This window comes from Bufo bufo, chromosome 3, assembly GCF_905171765.1.
Source record: "Bufo bufo chromosome 3, aBufBuf1.1, whole genome shotgun sequence".
NCBI lineage: Eukaryota > Metazoa > Chordata > Amphibia > Anura > Bufonidae > Bufo > Bufo bufo.
The window spans coordinates 272,258,746-272,278,735 of NC_053391.1; the positions used below are offsets into that span (position 1 = coordinate 272,258,746).

The following is a 19,990-nucleotide window of genomic DNA, read 5'->3' on the forward strand; positions in this document are numbered from 1 at the left end:
GCCCTGCAATTACACTGCTGGGGCTCCAATCAGAAGCTCCCGAAAAAAACAAAAAATAAAACTGGGAGGGAATAATGTGCCGTCGTGGTGATCTCATGGAAACTGAATTACCGGTAAGTCTAATTCCGGATTTTCATATTATCACCACGACGGCACACAAGGAGATATACAAAATTATATATCAGGGGGGGGGGGGGGGGGGGGGGCGACTGCCTGAAGGACTTTACGTCCAAAGGACAAGCCTGAAGTTTTGGAAAAATCTAGTCGATAGTGCTTCATGAATGTATGTACACTAGACCATGTAGCAGCCCTGCAAATGTCTTCTAAGGATGCTCCTGCTTTCTCGGCCTGAGAAGAGGACATTGCCCAGGTTGAATGAGCTTTCAAGTTGTCAGGACAGGGGAGGTCCTGAATCTCATAGCAAAGGGAAATAGTGTTCCTAATCCACCTGGCTAAGGAAGACTTCAAAATTTTTTGACCCTTGTTTCTCCCTGAAAATTGAACTAGAAGTCAGACTTTCTGGAACCTTTGGTAGCCTTGATAAAAATAAAGACAGTACGCCTGACGTCCAGGGAATGAAAAACTGATTCCTTGCTGTTTGAAGGGTTATTACAAAAAGATGGTAAAATGATCTCCTGGTCAAAATGAAAATTTGACACTACCTTTGGGAGGAACCCCAGATCTAATCTGAGTACTATTCTATCCTCCATCACTCGCAGGTAAGGTTCTCTAATGGAAATGGCCTGTATCTCAATTGCAATTAGGAATGCCGTTTTAAAATAAATTAGCTTGATGGAACAATTATTTAGTGGCTCAAAGGGAGATGACGTGTTAGGTCAGTAAGAACAATATTAAGATCCCAGGAGGGGACACGAGGAGGGTCCCTGCTTCACTATGCGGCGCCAGCAGCCTAGGGCGCCCCATTGGCAAGTGCCGCCCTAGGCAAATGCCTTGTTTGCCTGCCTAGTGATAGTAAAATGTGGCAAACTTTTTTTCCCCTTTGTCCGCTGCTTGCCGATCCGAATCCAATCCTTCACTATGCGAGCGGCATCGCCGGCGCCGCATAGTGAAGCAGGGACCCTCCTCCCGAGTCCACCTGACTTCCTCCCGACCTCAGGTATTTTCAACTACTGCGCCTGCGCTGAGCCGTCTTTTTCGCGCATGCGCAGTGGGCCGGAATATTCACAACACAAGCGGCAGCCACGGGAAAAGTCTCTACATGCCTCCCTCCTCACACAGTCACAGAACAGATTTGGCCACTTCGCCTGACTCCTGGCCTGCCCTGCGAGGAATTTCCAGGTCCAGTCCAGGCAGAGGAACAGGAGTGAGTGAGACGAGAGTTAAAAAGCAAATAGTGCACTGTGAGTGTGAGAGTAAGACTCATAAATAAAGGTGGTATGTCAGACTGTCTATGGTGGCCCTGGCCTCTCCTTGAGGCTGCCCCATACAGACTGTATGGGGCAGCCTCAAGGAGAGGCCAGGGCCACCATAGACAGTCTGACACACATACCACCTTTATTTATGGGGGCAGTCACAAGGAGACACTAAACTGTATGGGGGCTGCCACAAGAAAATAGTGCACTCTGCACTGTGTCATAAATAAAGGTGGTATGTCAGACTGTCTATGGTGGCCCTGGCCTCTCCTTGAGGCTGCCCCATTACAGACTGCATGGGGCAGCCTCAAGGAGAGGCCAGGGCCACCATAGACAGTCTGACACACATACCACCTTTATTTATGACACAGTGCAGAGTGCACTATTTGCTTGTGGCAGCCCCCATACAGTTTAGTGTCTCCTTGTGGCTGCCCCACCCCCCATACAGTATAACGTCTCCTTATGTCTGCCCCCATACAGTATGTATAATGTCTCCTTGTGGCTGCCCCCGCCCCCCATACAGTATATTGTCTCCTTGAGGCTGCCCCATACAGTATAACGTCTCCTTGAGGCTGCCCCCATACAGTATAACATTTCCTTGAGGCTGTCCCCATACAGTATAACATCTCCTTGAGGCTGCCCCATACAGTATAACGTCTCGTTGAGGCTGCCCCCATACAGTATAACGTCTCCTTGAGGCTGCCCCAGACAGTATAACGTCAGTATAACTTTTTCTTTTAAACGGGTATTTATCGCGATAAATTTCTTAATATTGTTATGCAAAACAGGAAAGGGTGGAGCCTAAAGAGGAAGGGGTGGGATTTACAGAGGAAGGGGTTTGGCCGTGACAGGAAGGGGTGGGTCAAATTTATATTAGGGGGGTGCCCGAGTTTAGTCTCGCCTAGGGCAGCACAAAACCAAGATACACCACTGCCGACACCTGAACCAAAGGGTGGATGGTCTAAGCCCCAGCTCAAGCCCCTGCTGTAAGAACTCCAAGATAATCTGGATGTTTGGCCCATTCAGATTCGGAGACGGGTTCCCCGACCAGGAACAGAATCACTTCCATATCTTCAGGTAGATAGCGGAAGTTTTTCCTGCATGCTCTAAGTGTGGTTATCACTCTATCTGAAAGACCCTGGTACTTCAATATCTGGATCTCAGGATCCAAGCTGTTAGTTTCAGGAACTCCAGATTTGAATGTAGGATTGGTCCCTGATGAAGAAGGTCCTTCCTGGACGAAAGATGCCAAGGCTCTGAGATGGAGAGTTTCTTGAGGGAGGAAAACCAGCTCCTCTTTGGCCAGAATGGGGTTATTAGGATTATTGTTGTGTTGTCTTGATGGATCTTTTGAATCACTTTTGGGATTAGTGGAAGCAGTGGAAAAGCGTAACTGAGACCCTAGTCCCATGCTAGGGAAAACGCATCTAATACCCAGGGATTGTCCCGGGGATTTAGGGAGCAGAATCTTACCACCTTCGTATTGTCCCTTAAAGCAAACAGGTCCACTTCTGGAACGCCCCATTTATCTACTATAATCTGAAAGACTTCTGTATTTAGAGACCATTCTGTCTGGTATAATTTCTTCCGACTAAGATAGTCCGCCTCTAGATTCAGTGACCCCTTGAGATCGATCGCCAAAATGGATCTTACGTTTTGTTCTGCCCAGTTGAAGATCTTGGTAGATAAGGTCGGGAGATTTTTTGACTTTGTCCCTCCCTGACGGGAGAGGTAAGCAACAGTTGTCGTGTTGTCTGAAAGGATTTTTAGGTGGGAACCCCGAAGATTTTCTTCTGCCATCTTTAGGGATTCCCATACTGCCCTCATTTCTCTGAAATTTGACGACTGAGAGCTGATCGACTGGGGCCAGGAGCCCTGATAGTAAGAATGTCCCACTTTCGCTCCCCATCCTGACTGACTTGCGTCCGTCATTATTTTCACATAGGGAGTTCTCTTCCATACTACTCCCCTGGAGAGGTTCCTTGGGATTGTCCACCAACATAGTGATGTCTTTACCATGTGAGGAATGCACAATCTGTAGTGTAGAGCAGGCATGCTCAACCTGCGGCCCTCCAACTGTTGTAAAACTACAACTCCCACAATGCCCTGCTGTAGGCTGATAGCTGTAGGCTGTTCAGGCATGCTGGGAGTTGTAGTTTTGAAACAGCTGGAGGGCCGCAGGTTGAGCATGCCTTGTCTAGAGTAACCAAACTCTGAGAATCCAAGTCTATAGAGGTCAAAAATGCAGTTGACTCCAAGGTACTGAGGTTATGCATGATGTGAGTAGGCCCAGAAGACTCATTGCTTCCCTTATGGAGCAGATCTTCCTCTTTTGAAATATACTGACCTTCGCCCATAGTGATTTGATTTTGTCTTGGGGAAGAAAAGTGGATTGAGTATGACAGTCTAGAATCACCCCCAGGAAACGTATTTTTGTTGACGGTTGTAGATTTGATTTGTTGATGTTTACTATCCACCCCAGTTTTCCCGGTGTTGACAGGAAGGTGTCTAAATCTGCCAATAGGTGGTCTACGGAATCGCCAATTAAGAGAAAATTTTCTAAGTATGGGACTAAGATTAGTCTCCTTTTCCTCATATATGCCACCATCTCGACTACGAGTTTGGTGAAAATCTTGGATGCGGAGGAAATTCCAAATGGAAGGGCCGTGAATTGATAATGATGTATAAATCCTCTGATGGCGAACCGCAGGAATTTTTGGGAAGTGACATGAATTGGGACATGGTAATAGGCGTCTTTTAAGTCCACCATGCACATTAAGGCGTATTTTCCTATTAAGGGTATTATGGACCCCAGGGACTCCATCCTGAATTTTCGGTAAGATATGAATTTGTTCAGGGATTTTAGATTTATTATGGTTTGGAACGAGCCCTCTTACTTTTTTAATAGGAATAGATTGGAGTAAAAACCTCTTCCTTGCTCTTGAAACAGGACTTTGACTACCACTTCCATTTTTAAAAGGTCTTGCACTCCCTGCCAGATCTTGTTCTGAGCAGTCAGAGACCTGAGGTTGGATACAATGAACTTGTTTGGGGGGACTGAAGAAAATTCTATCCTGTAACCGTATTTTACTACCTCCCAGGCCCAGGGGTTCGGGGAGATCAGTTCCCAAAATGTTACAAAATTCTTCAGTCTCCCCCCTACCCTGGCGTCATTGTTTATCGCTGGGTTTGTTCTGGGGGTTAAGGAAAAAAAAACTTCCTCTGCCCCCTTTGAGGTAGCTCAAGCGTCCCGATTTTCCCTTTCCTCTATATTATCTATCCTGGCCCGAGAAAGAAAGAAAGAGATATTTTTTCCTATATGGTCTTCAGGAAAACATTTTTTCTTGTCTGAAGCTTTCTCCAAGATATTATCTAGTATGGGCCCAAAAACATATTCCCCAGAAAAAGGAATGGAGCACAGCTTCATCTTTGAAGTATTGTCTCCTGACCAAGACTTCATCCAAAGGAGAGGCCCGCGTCTTTGGCTGAGAATCTTACCGACTCAGCAGAGGCATCCGCCAGGAAAGCTGTGGCTGATTTCAGCAAGGGGATAGAGTTTAGAATCTCTTCTCTATAGGTCTTATCCCTGATGTGTTTTTAAAGTTCATTCAGCCAAAGGAACATAGATCTAGCAACAGATGTTGCTGCGATATTTGATTTAAGGTTAAACATTGCTGCTTCCCATGATTTTCGTAACAGACTGTCCGCTTTTCTCTCCATGGGATCCCTTAACTGGGATGCGTCTTCGAAGGGCAGTGATGTCTTCTTATTGACTTTTGCCATCTGCACGTCTATTTTAGGGATCTCATCGAATATTTTAGATTTAACCGGATCAAATAATAGATGGTTTTTAAAAGCTTTGGACACCCCCAGGCATTTTTCAGGGTCAGACCATTCCTCTAAAATCATGTCTTTTATGTTCTCATTAATGGGGAAAACCCGTTTTTTTTTTTTAAACCTTAGACCCCTAAACATTTCCTCCTGAATGGAATTGGTTTTCTGCACCTCTTCCACCCCCATAGTGGCCATCACCGCTTTTAACAGATCCGGCATTTCATCCACAGCAAAATAAAATTTCCTATCACCTTCAGAAAATTCAGTCTCTGAAGCTAAATTCTCTTCATCCCAATGCCTGAAGGAGGAGGCATCCTCCCCCAAGTCCTCAGAATCCAAGGATGAGGGTGATCTTAATCTTTGTTGCTTAAGGGGAAGCGGTCCCCTAGGAGTCGTGGACAATTGAGATAAGGAGGCTTTAACTTCTTCTTGTATCATAGCCCTAAATCCGTCCATTAGTGACGGCTGTTCCTAACGAACAATACTTGTAATACAATCGTTGCATAAGAGTGGTTATCCGGTAGCCGTTTGAAACATGAAATGCATTTTAATGGCTTATTTGGTTTCTTCTGCGCCTCCTTGGAGACCCATGAGGCAAGAACAGACCAAAGTCAGGAGGAGGCCTGTACACACACATATATATATTTTATATATATATATATATATATATATATGTGGTTAACCCTGATAAAAACACCCTTGTGTTGAGGAGAGGGGGATCAAAATGACTCCCTGACCTGCAAAAGTGCATCCCAAACTAGTGAGCAAATAACAATTTCTCCCCACAGGCGAACTTATGGAGTGCAGCGCAGGAGCATCCGGCTCCCGTGGTGAATGCGGCTCTGGTCCCGACATGTTGACACAATGAATCCAGACCTCAGATCAGTGTGGCTTCTCCGCTTTATGCCGGCCATAACCCCGGAAGTGACGTCATTTCCAAAGCACCGACGCGTCGGGCGCACAAACCCGGCTTTACCCTCCAGGGGCATGGCGGGAGACGTCGCCCCGGGAGCAGGCTCCAGATCAACCGTAATGAGCCCTCCTGATCTCCCCCTGCTCAGAGTTAGTACGGGACCGCAAGAGAGCAGGGGGACACCACGATCCATCATGGTGTGCGGTAGCATTCCTATCTTCATCTCCCTGCACACAGAGAGACCTTTCTCCGCCCTGTCCTCTGTAGGGACAGGAAACACTGGTGTTGGTGGTTGGAGCCCCCTCTGTTCCTGCCCCTACAGAGGTCAGGGGTCAATCTCCTTGAGTGCCGTCGTGGTGATGATATGGAAAACTGAGTCATAAAAATACAGACCAGTAAGTTTAACAGCCGTTGTGGGTAGACTTTTCTAATAGATGCTAGCCTGGAGTATCTTAATGAAAATAAGTGTATAACATCATATCAGCATGGCTTCATGAGGGATCAGTCATGTCAGACTAATCAAATCAGTTTCTATGAGGAGGTAAATTTTAGACTGGATCACATATGTCACATATCTTGACTTCTACAAGGAATTTGATACTGTGCCACATAAAAGATTAGAATGTGGTTAGAAAGTGAGAATGCTTAGTGTGGGGAATTTTTTTTTGTATATGTGTTATGGATCAGTGAGTGTGGACCCACTGTGTCACACTCACAAAAGGTGTTATTCTGGCACTCCCCTGGTATTCACAAGTGTAAGTGTAGTTGGCAGCTGACCCACAGAGGTCATGGACTCTGCTGCAAGCACCAGAACTTCAGCATACAGAAACTGCACCAAAACCACAAGAAAACCGCAGGTATAGTCTGAACAGTCACTAAGACTGGAATGCAGGTTTCTGTTAGCACACTTGAACCATGTTAAGTGAGAGACACAGGATTATCAGGCAGTCAAGGTGATAGTGAAGATACAGAAGCAGGCAGACTAGATAATTGGCAGACAAGGCAGATGGACAGGATCAACTTAAACACAGACAGAACTGAAGCTGGAAGTGGTGGAACACACTGGCATGGCAGGTACAAGCTGGAGCACCGACAGGAGCAAATGCAGGTAAATGGCACAAAATTATCAGAGCACCTTTGCTGGTCACCAAGGAACCTTAAAGGGAACCTGTCATTAACTTTATGCTGCCCATACTAATGGCAGAATAAAGTAGCGACAGGTGACTCTGGGGAAGGATTTAGAAGCGTGTGCACTGGCCGTTTAAGACCCCGAAGGAGAGAGAGAGGCTGGAGCACAAGGCAGAAGAATGGAGGTAGCAGCCCAGTGAGTAGCGCAGGCATCATGCCTGCAAGGTTGAGCAGCGGCAGACATAGAAAGCTGACCTACCCATCTTACGTTCCAGCAGACACTCTTTCACAAAAAGAACAGCATTAAAGTTATTCTAGTGAATGGGGTGGAGTTTCGTAGTGGAAAAGTGAAGTAGTGAAGAATCTGTGATGATGTCACTGCCATGTGATCAGTAAAAGAGGGGACAGAGCTCAGCAAGTTAGAGAAGAAATGGTGGTGAAGGACATGAGAGGACGTCACCACCATGTGATCTGTGCAAGAGAGGATGGAGCTCAGCAATGTGGAGAAGAAATGATGGTTAAGGACCTGTGATGACATCATTGTAGCTTTGTGTGGAGAAAAAGAAGGCGGAGAAGTAATGGATTCATTGTGAGCCAGAGAAATGCTGGGAGTTGTAGTTCTCTCCTTTTATATCTCCTCCCTGTAATGTCCAAACTTGCAAACTCTTGGAGGAAAGGAGTTAAATATCACAAGTAGAGGCCAAGTTTCGTTTGTGAAACAAGAAATTATGTTGTAGACTTCTAGTGTAATTTGACTAACACTGTTATATAGGTTATGCTCCTCTGTCACGGTTATGATGTCCTCCTTTTTGGGGTTATAAAGGGGCCATCCTAGGACTAATTGCAGCAGGGGGTCCAGGATTAGAATTTGTATCCTACACTGGCATGGGTAGATAGACTTCTGAGTCTTGCACTGCGCTAGTAAGCATCAAGACTCAGGAGGACCTATTGCTGATAAAGAACATCATGATGCTAGCCAGGACTATGAAGTTCTTTACTTATGCAGCAGTTTAGGATCAGAAGCGGAGTCTCTGAGGACTGAAGTGACTCTGTATATCAGGGCAGCGTGTCACTGTATCTGCCACTAACATGTATGTCAGTGACAGGAGGCAAAAAGGAGTGGAGAAGGACGGAGGGGTGGGGGAGGGCTCAGGGGGACAGGCGGGACACTGATACCAGAAAACCCCTTTAAGGATTTGTTTTTGGTGGACCTCTTACACCTGACAATAGCTCTAAAAATACTAATAGCATTTTTGGGATTAGTGATCCATTACTATTCCTACAGATGGTTCTTAAAGAACTGACAAAAAGAGGTCCCTAGAGGGTGAAGTCTATGGGGATTTTTACAAAAACTTAATGAGAGGGTTAATAACCCAAATAATTGTTCCTGTACAGGGTCACCCTTATTGAGATAGAATGTAACTTTTACTATTTTTGCAAAAAGAAAATACAAGTGTGATCCATTAATACTATCGGGGTACAGCTATCACTCTATTATTTTATGGTGTACAGATCACGTCTATCATCTGTTAGGATATTGAAGTGAGGTGTTGACTCAAAGTGCATATAGAATTCTGTTGGGGAAGGGGGGGGGGGGGTGTTGATCCACCAGTAATTTGGGGTGAATCTATAGGTATCTAGATTACGCAATATGTCCCAGATCTAGTGGTCTCAGTGTTGTCTGGCTGCAAGCTAGTTTTTTGAGTTTTCAAAAGAAGCAGATGAGTACTCGCTAAAGTGACCGTCGTTCCAGCTGACAACTTGTAACCAGGTACCGCTGTATCCAACATTGCAAGCCGCGTGGGACGCCACTGTGTGCGCAAGTCGTACGGCAACACAATTACTAGTGTAGTGGTGAAACATGTAGGGTGGGATTTCTCATGGGCAGCCTTTTTATTTTAGGCAAGGATCTGCTATTCTATCCTTTACACAGGATAGTGCTTGCTAACTAACAGACCTACAGAATCTACCTTGATAGGAGTGTGTGTGTGTGGGGGATGGGGCAACTTTAGTGTGATTTCTCTTTCCCCCGCTTAGGAGTGTGAGAAAAGAGCAAGGGGAGACCCCAGCAGTGGAAGAGGTCAGAGATCAGGTAGAGTTCAGGTAGAGGTCAGAGATCAGGTAGAGATCAGGTCAGAGTGTCAGAGATCACACTGCATGTCTGATCTGAATGTACCTTCTCCCCCTCTCTCCTTTCCCTGCTATTGGGTGTAAGAAAGGAGTAAGGGGAGACCTCAAGAGTGGAAGAGGTCCTTCTCCATACCTATGTATGACTGCTGACTAAAGTCAGGACCAGACGCGTTTCGGGGTCTTTTCCTGGCCCCTTCCTCAGTGGGGAAGAGGCCAGGAAAAGACCCCGAAACGCGTCTGGTTGTTTAGAGACCCGCACATCAGCTGATGAACAATTATATATCTACTTACTCTGGATTTGGACCCTCATTCATGCAAGGTTCAATACCATAGAGGCTCGATTTTCACCTGGCATATAAGGAACGCTGCGATTTAAATATTCGGTCCTGACAATCGGGAGACACTATCTGAATAATCCCCATGGTTGGAGACAGTCCGGAAGGCAACTGGAGACCATATAGACAAGTGACCGTCGAATCGTTCGAGTCGTTCCAGCTGAAAACTTGTAACCAGGTACCGCTGTATCCGACATTGCAAGCCACGTGGGACGCCACTGTGTGCGCAAGTTGTACGGCAACACAATTACCCTATACTGGGAAGTGCAATCACAATATATCAGTAAGCGATTTTATGTCGAACTTTCTATTGCCAGCACATCGATAATATACAATCGAGCTGGGAACATCATATGCAATATTAGTTACGATCATCATTATCACCATCTAATATTGATGTCTTAGAATTGATTATTTCCTTACATTGGGAAGTCTAATCACAATATATCAATCAGCGATTTTATGCCAAATTTTCTATTGCTAGCACATCGATAACAAATAATTGAGTTGGGAACATTACATGCGATATTAGTCACGATTATTACTACCATCTTACATCAATGTCTCAGAATTGAACATTCTAATTATATTGGAAGACACATATTGCTATATACCGTAAGGGTGATTCCATCCACGCTGTCAATATACACTCACCTAAAGAATTATTAGGAACACCTGTTCTATTTCTCATTAATGCAATTATCTAGTCAACCAATCACATGGCAGTTGCTTCAATGCATTTAGGGGGGTGGTCCTGGTCAAGACAATCTCCTGAACTCCAAACTGAATGTCAGAATGGGAAAGAAAGGTGATTTAAGCCATTTTGAGCGTGGCATGGTTGTTGGTGCCAGACGGGCCGGTCTGAGTATTTCACAATCTGCTCAATTACTGGGATTTTCACGCACAACCATTTCTAGGGTTTACAAAGAATGGTGTGAAAAGGGAAAAACATCCAGTATGCGGCAGTCCTGTGGGCAAAAATGCCTTGTGGATGCTAGAGGTCAGAGGAGAATGGGCCGACTGATTCAAGCTGATAGAAGAGCAACGTTGACTGAAATAACCACTCGTTACAACCGAGGTATGCAGCAAAGCATTTGTGAAGCCGCAACACGCACAACCTTGAGGCGGATGGGCTACAACAGCAGAAGACCCCACCGGGTACCACTCATCTCCACTACAAATAGGAAAAAGAGGCTACAATTTGCACGAGCTCACCAAAATTGGACTGTTGAAGACTGGAAAAATGTTGCCTGGTCTGATGAGTCTCAATTTCTGTTGAGACATTCAAATGGTAGAGTCCGAATTTGGCGTAAACAGAATGAGAACATGTATCCATCCTCTGATGGCTACTTCCAGCAGGATAATGCACCATGTCACAAAGCTCGAATTATTTCAAATTGGTTTCTTGAACATGACAATGAGTTCACTGTACTAAAATGGCCCCCACAGTCACCAGATCTCCACCCAATAGAGCATCTTTGGGATGTGGTGGAACGGGAGCTTCGTGCCCTGGATGTGCATCCCTCAAATCTCCATCAACTGCAAGATGCTATCCTATCAATTTGGACCAACATTTCTGAAGAATGCTATCAGCACCTTGTTGAATCAATGCCACGTAGAATTAAGGCAGTTCTGAAGGCCAAAGGGGGTCCAACACCATATTAGTATGTGTTCCTAATAATTCTTTAGGTGAGTGTATATTACTGCTATATACAACTACCTCAGTCACCATTTGAGATTTTATATTGTATTACAGTTATTGCAATCTTTTGTGTATTTATCACATTTTATCCTTTCTAATTATTATTTTTATTTCGTATTATCTGCATTTTTAATAATAAATTACTCAGACGTTTATTACTACTCAGGCTTTACAATTATTTAGGTCACAATTCCTCATGACTGGGTGAGTCATTAGGCTTAGTAGCACCCAATCCATAGTTACCGATGGAGTGAGCCACCATATTCTTATATTTATGTCACATTTTCTGTCTTGTGCAGAACGGAAATACGGATGCAGAAAGCACATGATAGAAAATGTGACATATCCTATACTGGTCTGCAACATGCAAAATGCAGATGGTACATGGATGTCATCTGTAATTTGCAGATGACAAAAATACATATGGTCCGTGTCTTGTAAATGGTTTAAAGGTGTTGCTCAGACACTTAGGGGGTCATTTATTAAGACCAGCGTTTTAGACACCGGTCTTAATAAATGACGTCTTAATAAATTACGTTTTAGACAGGCACATATCTGGCCATAGTTACTGTGAGGGGCACATATCTGGCCATAAGTACTGTGAGGGGGCACATATCTGGCCATAACTACTGTGAGGGGGCACATATCTGGCCATAACTACTGTGAGGGGGCACATATCTGGCCATAACTACTGTGAGGCGGCACATATCTGGCCATAACTACTGTGAGGGGGCACATATCTGGCCATAACTACTGTGATGGGGCACATATCTGGCCATACCTACTGTGAGGGGCACATATCTAGCCATAACTACTGTGAGGAGACACATATCTGTCATAACTACTGTGAGGGGGCACATATCTGGCATAACTACTGTGAGGGGAGCATATCTGGCCATAACTACTGTGAGGGGCAAATATCTGACCTAAAGTACTGTGAGGGGCACATATATGGCCATAACTACTGTGAGGGGGCACTTATCTGGCCATAACTACTGTGAGGGGGCACATATCTGACCATAACTACTGTGAATGGGAGCACATATCTGGCCATAACTACTGTGAGGGGCCATACTGTATATCTGGCCATAACTACTGTGAGGTGGCACCTATCTGGCCATAACTACTCTGAGGGGGCACATATCTGACTCAGCTCTCTACTGTCTGTGTCCACCCCTGGCCTGAAACATTTTCAAATTGTGTTCTAAAAGCCAATTGGTGCTCCTTTATGCTTTGACCCTTTTGTGTGTCAAGACATAAGATTAGGGCCACAATGGGGATGTTATTAGGATATTTCTGAAGAAACCAGAGACAGTGTGACACATTTTAGTGTGTACTGCTTCATTTTCATGTGCTTTTTAAAAAAAAAAAATTAAATTCCACTTTTAAATAATGATTTTATTATAATGGATGCATTATAATTATTTATAAATAATGGATTTTTATTCACCTGCTTTCATTAAAAATGGGGTTTCAAAATACTCACCACACCCCTAGGTGAATACATCAAGGGGTCTAGTTTTCAAAATGGAGTAATTTCTGGAGGTTTTATATTGGTATGGCAGCTCAGCACCTTTACAAGTGTTCCATAGGGCCTAAAACATTTTCAAGCACAATTTGTGTCCTGAAAGCCACTGGGTGCCCCTTTACATTTGGGCCCTGCCATCTGTAAAGACATAAGATTTTTGATAATGTCAGGTGGGCATGGCTGGAGGTGGTACTGGACAAACTAGGCTTCAGGGGAGCTTTTAGAACATTTATTACTAACTTATATAAGAATCCGAAAGCTCGGGTGTATACTCAGGGCTATCTTTCAAAGGCCTTTGCATTAAAGAAAGGAACGCGGCAGGGGTGTCCGCTTTCACCTTTGCTGTTTAATTTGGCCTTGGAACCTCTGTCTCGACTCCTGTGCTCTTCGGACCTGTATGAAGGAATAGCGGTGGGCTCCTCACAAGTGAAAGCAGCACTTTTTGCTGATGATGTGGTCTTATTTCTGCCGAAGCCGGAGGAACACATACCAGGTATATTTAAGGCCCTGGAGGCTTTCGGAACATACTCTGGATTTAAGTTAAACATATCTAAATGTGAGATCCTACCTCTATTACCCGTGAGATGTGCCCTAAAGCAATTGACCATGAAGCTGGGAATCACAGTAGTCAAATCCCATATTACATATCTGGGGGTGAAAGTAGGGAGAGATCCACACTCCTTGTACCAACTTAATTTTCCTCCTCTCTTATCCCGGATTAGAGCTAATCTAGACAGATGGCAGGATTTACCTCTTTCTTTAGCAGTGTGATGTCATCTAGTGAAAATGATGGGGGTCGCTAAACTGTTATATCCCATGCAGACAATCCCACTTTTATTACGGCATGCAGACGTGAAACTTTTAGAAAGTAAGTTTATACAGTTTATATGGCAGGGCAAAAAACCAAGGATCTCTTTAGACAAACTGAAATTAAGGAAAGATCAGGGTGGCCTTAACTTTCCGGACATCAGAGGCTATAATCTAGCTTGTAATAGCAGATATATTTTGGATTAGGCCAACCGGACATCTTTTTACTCCAATTTTTAGACTGGAAAAACAACTTGCAAAGCCTTGGGATCTGGTGGCACTGTTACACACTAGTGTCTCTAGACTCCCGATGCTAATTAAAAAGTCCCTGGTCATGAGGGATACAATTATGACATCGAAAATAATGCGGAAGATGTACGGCTTGCCTTATCAAATGTCCAAGCATCTCCCTATAACAGCCAATCCAAACTTCGAACCGGGAAGGCATAGTGCGTTAGTACTAGATTGGGCACGAAAGGGAATTAGGAAAATAGGAGACATTTTTCATGAGACAGAAGCTAGATGGATGACGCAGGCGGAATTGAGAGAGAAGTGGAATCTGAAGGGGTCAACCTTTTTCCCGTATCTACAGCTTGTGACGTACGGTATAAGCTTGGTCAAGGATTTGTCCAGGGAATGGAGATCTAATGATTTTGACTCGCTTCTAAAAGAGATGGGAGGCAATCTTAGAGGTAAAAGAAATACACAAACCTATATATGCAGGAATAGCGGCTTTATATAAATCCATGCCAAATGAGTACTGGCGGGAAACCCATTTAAGGATTTTGCACCATGCGATTTATGGGTTTGACATTCCCAGATCTGGCTCGAATCGAGATAGGTTGACGGCATGCCCAAAATGCAACTTATCGAAGTCGGACTTATTCCATGGATTATGGAGTTGTCCGACGTTGGGGGATTACTGGAATGACCTTAGTATCCTTATGGAAAGTGCGGTGGGAAAGAGGCAGGCATTACTCCTGCAATGGCAATATTACATGTTCAGGTGATCAGGAATGACCAGTCAAATGAATACTTAACAGCATCTATATCTTCAGTGGGTAATAAAATTCTGTTAGCGGCCAAAAAGTGTACATTGAAGTTATGGCTACAGCCACAGATCCCTTCTGTCTCTATGGTTGTTGCACAGCTAAGGCCTCTTTCACACTTGCGTTGTCCGGATCCGGCGTGTACTCCACTTGCCGGAATTACACTCCGGATCCGGAAAAACGCAAGTGTACTGAAAGCATTTGAAGACGGAACCGTCTTCCAAATGCGTTCAGTGTTACTATGGCACCCAGGACGCTATTAAAGTCCTGGTTGCCATAGTAGTAGTGGGGAGCGGGGAAGCGGTATACTTACAGTCCGTGCGGCTCCCCGGGCGCTCCAGAATGACGTCAGAGCGCCCCATGCGCATGGATGACGTGATCCATGTGATCACATGATCCATGAGCTTGGGGCGCCCTGACGTCACTCTGGAGCGCCCGGGGAGCCGCACGGACGGTAAGTATGCTGCTCCCCGCTCCCCACTACACTTTACCATGGCTGCCAGGACTTTAGCGTCCCGGCAGCCATGGTAACCACTCTGAAAAAGCTAAATGTCGGATGCGGCAATGCGCCGAAACGACGTTTAGCTTAAGGCCGGATCCGGATCAATGCCTTTCAATGGGCATTAATTCCGGATCCGGCTTTGCGGCAAGTGTTCCGGATTTTTGGCCGGAGCAAAAAGCGCAGCATGCTGCGGTATTTTCTCCGGCCAAAAAACGTTCCGTTCCGGAACTGAAGACATCCTGATGCATCCTGAACGGATTTCTCTCCATTCAGAATGCATTAGGATAATCCTGATCAGGATTCTTCCGGCATAGAGCCCCGACGACGGAACTCTATGCCGGAACACAGCAACGCAGGTGTGAAAGAGCCTAAAGCATATATTTCATCTAGAATGGCTTGAGGCATTGCAACAGAAGGAAATATTAGGGAAAAAGCTATATTTAACTTGGCACAAGTTTATATTGAATTATATAGAGTTTCAGGAATACTCAAGAATTATGTCTCCTTTCAAGTTGACATCATGGTATTTGCTTGAAGATCTAAAGGATAAACTGGGGGCTTTGAAAGTGGTATAACTCTATAGATGTGTTTGTATAGCTAAACGGCCAGTATCGGAGATTAGGCTGATGCAAGGGAGGGGAGAGGGGGAGGGGGGGTATTGTATTGTATTTTATTTGTACTGCATATTCAGGATATTATTTGTAATGATACATTGTACACATGATGACTGTCCTTTATATTCTAGACCATTGATGATATTGCTATCATTACTTTTGGGAAAAATAAATAAAAACTATATTGAAAAAAAAAAAGACATAAGATTTACGCCAGAGTGTGGATATGGATATTTCTGAAAACAGCAAAAATTACTAGGATGTGTAAAACCTTTAAAACATGCCAGATTTCCAAAATCTGGCTTAGTCATTAAGGCCCAAACAGGCTTGGTCACTAAGGGGGATAAGTGTACAATCCTGCTTATTTATTTTTCTTCACTGATGTTCTAAAAAATATTTTGTACTATTTTGAGTCTAACCAGTAGTCCCTAAACCGAGTAACAGTTATTTTCTTATGGTATTTGTAGTTATTCTATGGTGGTTTCCCTTTTATTATTTACAGTATCATAGAGAAGGACCAGCCACTGATGTGAGAAGATACTTCCATTACACTGTAGACAAAAATTGTGATTGAGTGGTGACAAAAAAGAAGGTAAGGGGGTATAACAGTTAATGTATAAAATAGGATATGAAAAAAAAGAAATAAGCATTTTGCTAGATCTTGCTCTTAAAACAATTTGAGTGCAGAAAGAGCTGAGATTAAAAGCAGGGTGGATAAAAATCAATGATTTAAAAAAGAAAATCCAAAAAATCAGATTTTTTTATATAAAATGCTTTTTGAGGAAAATATATTACTATCCAAAGGTTATTCCATCATGAAATAAAGATTCGTTTTTTTATTTATGTAGAATAAGGCTGTATATGTTTAATTCTTTTGGTAAATAAATTCCATTAATCCATTCACAATGTCATGCTCTTCCAGAGGTTTTTGTAAGATTATTGGGCAGTTTCTCTGCCTACAAGATGTTATCACAGATGCTTGGTTTACTTTTGCAGTTCTCAAAACTGAATTTGACTCAGCAGAGATCACATGCCTCTTCTTCACAGCAAAAATGTTATAACATGAACAGGGTTGAGAAAAAGACCTTAAAGGGGTTCTGCACTTTGTTTAAACTGATAATCTATTCTCTGGATAGATCATCAGCTTCTAATCGGCGGGGGTCCGACTAGTATCAACTAGCGTGGGCACGGCTAAGCTCCATTCAAGTGAACAGAGCTTAGCCCCGCCCACGCTAGTCGATACTAGTCGTGACGTCAGTGGGCCGGCGGTAAACAGTGAGAAGGCCGCGGCGCTACTGGAGCGACGCTGCCTTCTCAAACAGCTGATCGACGGGAGTCCCGGGTGTCGGACCTCTGCCAATCAGAAGCTGATGATCTATCCAGAGGATAGATCATCAGTTAAAACAAAGTGCAGAACCCCTTTAATCCTAACTTCTACAAACCTATGAATCAACCTAATCAACCTAATCAAACTAATATGAAATGTTGTTATTCTAAAAATCTTCATCTACTTGCATATTATAAGTTATACCAGCAATAATTAGTCTTTATGTAGAAAACTATGATTTAAATCAAGCCTTACTGACTAGTGATTTAAATCGTGATTTAAATCAAATCCACCCTAATTAAAAGTGAATGTGTCACTGAATTTTTTTTTCTTCCAGTTAAAACCAGATTGTGAAACATATTGTTTTTATCTAATCTGTTTTTATTTTATGATTGCAGAATATTTTTATTCTATTTTCTGAACATGATTATATTGGCAGCCAACTTTCCTGAGGTGCTGACAGGATTTAGGTATATGCTTCACAGCAGCCACCATGGGGCATAGACACACTGGACAGAAGGGGACATCGATGTCCATGGGAGAATTTTCTAGGCATGCTCTGTGACTTGTGCAGAGGTTAGGAGTGAGTAGATAAGCTATTGTGAATGGTGGATCCTCTGTTATTTATATAGGTCATATCTGTGATTGTAATCCTGCCTGTAATGATAAGGAGATAACTGCAGTAAAGTGATCCAAAACGTACCAAGAAGAGCCTTAGTGGCCAGTGCAAAGACTGGATTTTACTTTAAAAAATAGATATTGGTTGGAAAATTAAAAATAAAATCACCAAAAATTCTTTAAAAAAATGTTTAACAGAAAAGCTTGAAACTAAACAAAACAACTGCTTCACCTCAGCCACCATGGGGCATAGACACACTGGACAGAAGGGGACATCGATGTCCATGGGAGAATTTTCTAGGCATGCTCTGTGACTTGTGCAGAGGTTAGGAGTGAGTAGATAAGCTATTGTGAATGGTGGATCCTCTGTTATTTATATAGGTCATATCTGTGATTGTAATCCTGCCTGTAATGATAAGGAGATAACTGCAGTAAAGTGATCCAAAACGTACCAAGAAGAGCCTTAGTGGCCAGTGCAAAGACTGGATTTTACTTTAAAAAATAGATATTGGTTGGAAAATTAAAAATAAAATCACCAAAAATTCTTTAAAAAAATGTTTAACAGAAAAGCTTGAAACTAAACAAAACAACTAAACTAAACTAAAAACTAGACAATAGGTCATTTTCTGATGACACATTCCCTTTAAATGTATAAATTACAAGTTTTGCTGAATCTTTTTCCACTAAACTATATATCCATCTTTTCAGCGTTTCCTACTCTGTAAGGCCCCTTTTACACGGGCGTTGCGGAAGAGGTCCGGATGTCTTGCGGGAAGCACGCAATTTCAGTCAGTTTTGTCTGCGATTGCGTTGCGTTGTTCAGTTTTTTTCCACGTAAGTGGAAAATTTTAATGCATTTTGCACATGCTTGATAAAAAACTGAATGTTTGTACCCAGACTCGAACCCAGACTTCTTCACTGAAGTTCGGGTTTGGGCTCGGTGTTCTGTAGATTTTATTATTTTCCATTATAAAATGGTTATAATGGAAAATAATAGCATTCTTTAATACAGAATGCTAAGTAAAATGACCATTGAAGGTTAAAAAAGAATAAAAAAAATTCTCCACTCATCAACTTGATCGTGCAGCCGTTATTGTCTTCTTTCTTCTTCTTGCAGGACTTGCAAAAGGACCTGTGCTATGAGCGCGGTGAGGTCAGCGCAGGTCCTGCTGAATGAAGATAGAAGAACCTTTTATCTTCATTCAGCAGGACCTCCGCTGACCTCACCGCGCTCACAGCGCAGGTCCTTTTGCAGGTCCTGCAAGAAGAAGAAAGAAGACGATAACGGCTGTGCGATGAGGTAATTTTTTTATTATTTTTTAACCCTCAATGGACATTTTACTTAGCATACTGTATTAAAGAATGCTATTATTTTCCATTATAACCATGTTATAATGGAAAATAATAAAATCTACAGAACACCGAGCCCAAACCCGAACTTCAGTGAAGAAGTCTGGGTTCGGGTCTGGGTACAAACATTCAGTCCATGTTATAATGGAAAATAATAAAGTAAATGGACTTTAATGGGGTCCGGGGTTCTCTCTATTTATTCACATCATCTCATTAGCAACCATCCGTGAAAATCTATGGGGCCACGTTGCGTGAAAAACGCAGAATAAAGAACATGCAGCGATTTTCACTCAACGCACAAGTGATGCGTGAAAAACATCGCTCATGTACACAGCCCCATTAAAATGAATGGGTCAGGATTCAGTGCGCGTGCAATGCGTTCACGTCACGCATTGCACCCGCTCTGTAAATGTGCCTGTGTGAAAGGGGCCTAATATGCTGTATGCAAATTTCATGGTGACAGGTTCTCTTTAACCCCTAAGGACAGAGCTTAGTTTGGTGCTTTTTGTTCATCTCCACATTTTAAGAGTCATGAATTTTGTATTTTTCCGTTGTGTGAGAGCTTGGTGTTTTTGCAAAGTAAGTTTTGCTGTAGTTTTTATAGATACCATTTCATATTTTAAAAAATTACAGTTCTGGGAATTGTTTTCCATGAAGAGACTTAGGGTATCGAAGCTGTAATTCTTATTTTGGCCAGAAGGTGGCAGGTCAACATAAGAAATGAGCAATTCTGCACCAATATGGAGATATAATAAACATAATGATTTGAGGGTCAAAGTA

At 43.2% G+C, this 19,990-nt stretch overlaps 1 protein-coding gene across 1 annotated transcript in view; it reads left to right on the forward strand.

The window, feature by feature from the left end:
• Window positions 1–19,990, forward strand: part of LOC120995132 (synaptotagmin-2-like) — a 619,044-nt gene that overhangs the window by 62,247 nt on the left and 536,807 nt on the right. The window contains 1 exon segment of the mRNA XM_040424147.1: window positions 16,418–16,524. The gene's annotated coding sequence lies outside the window, so the exon portion shown is untranslated.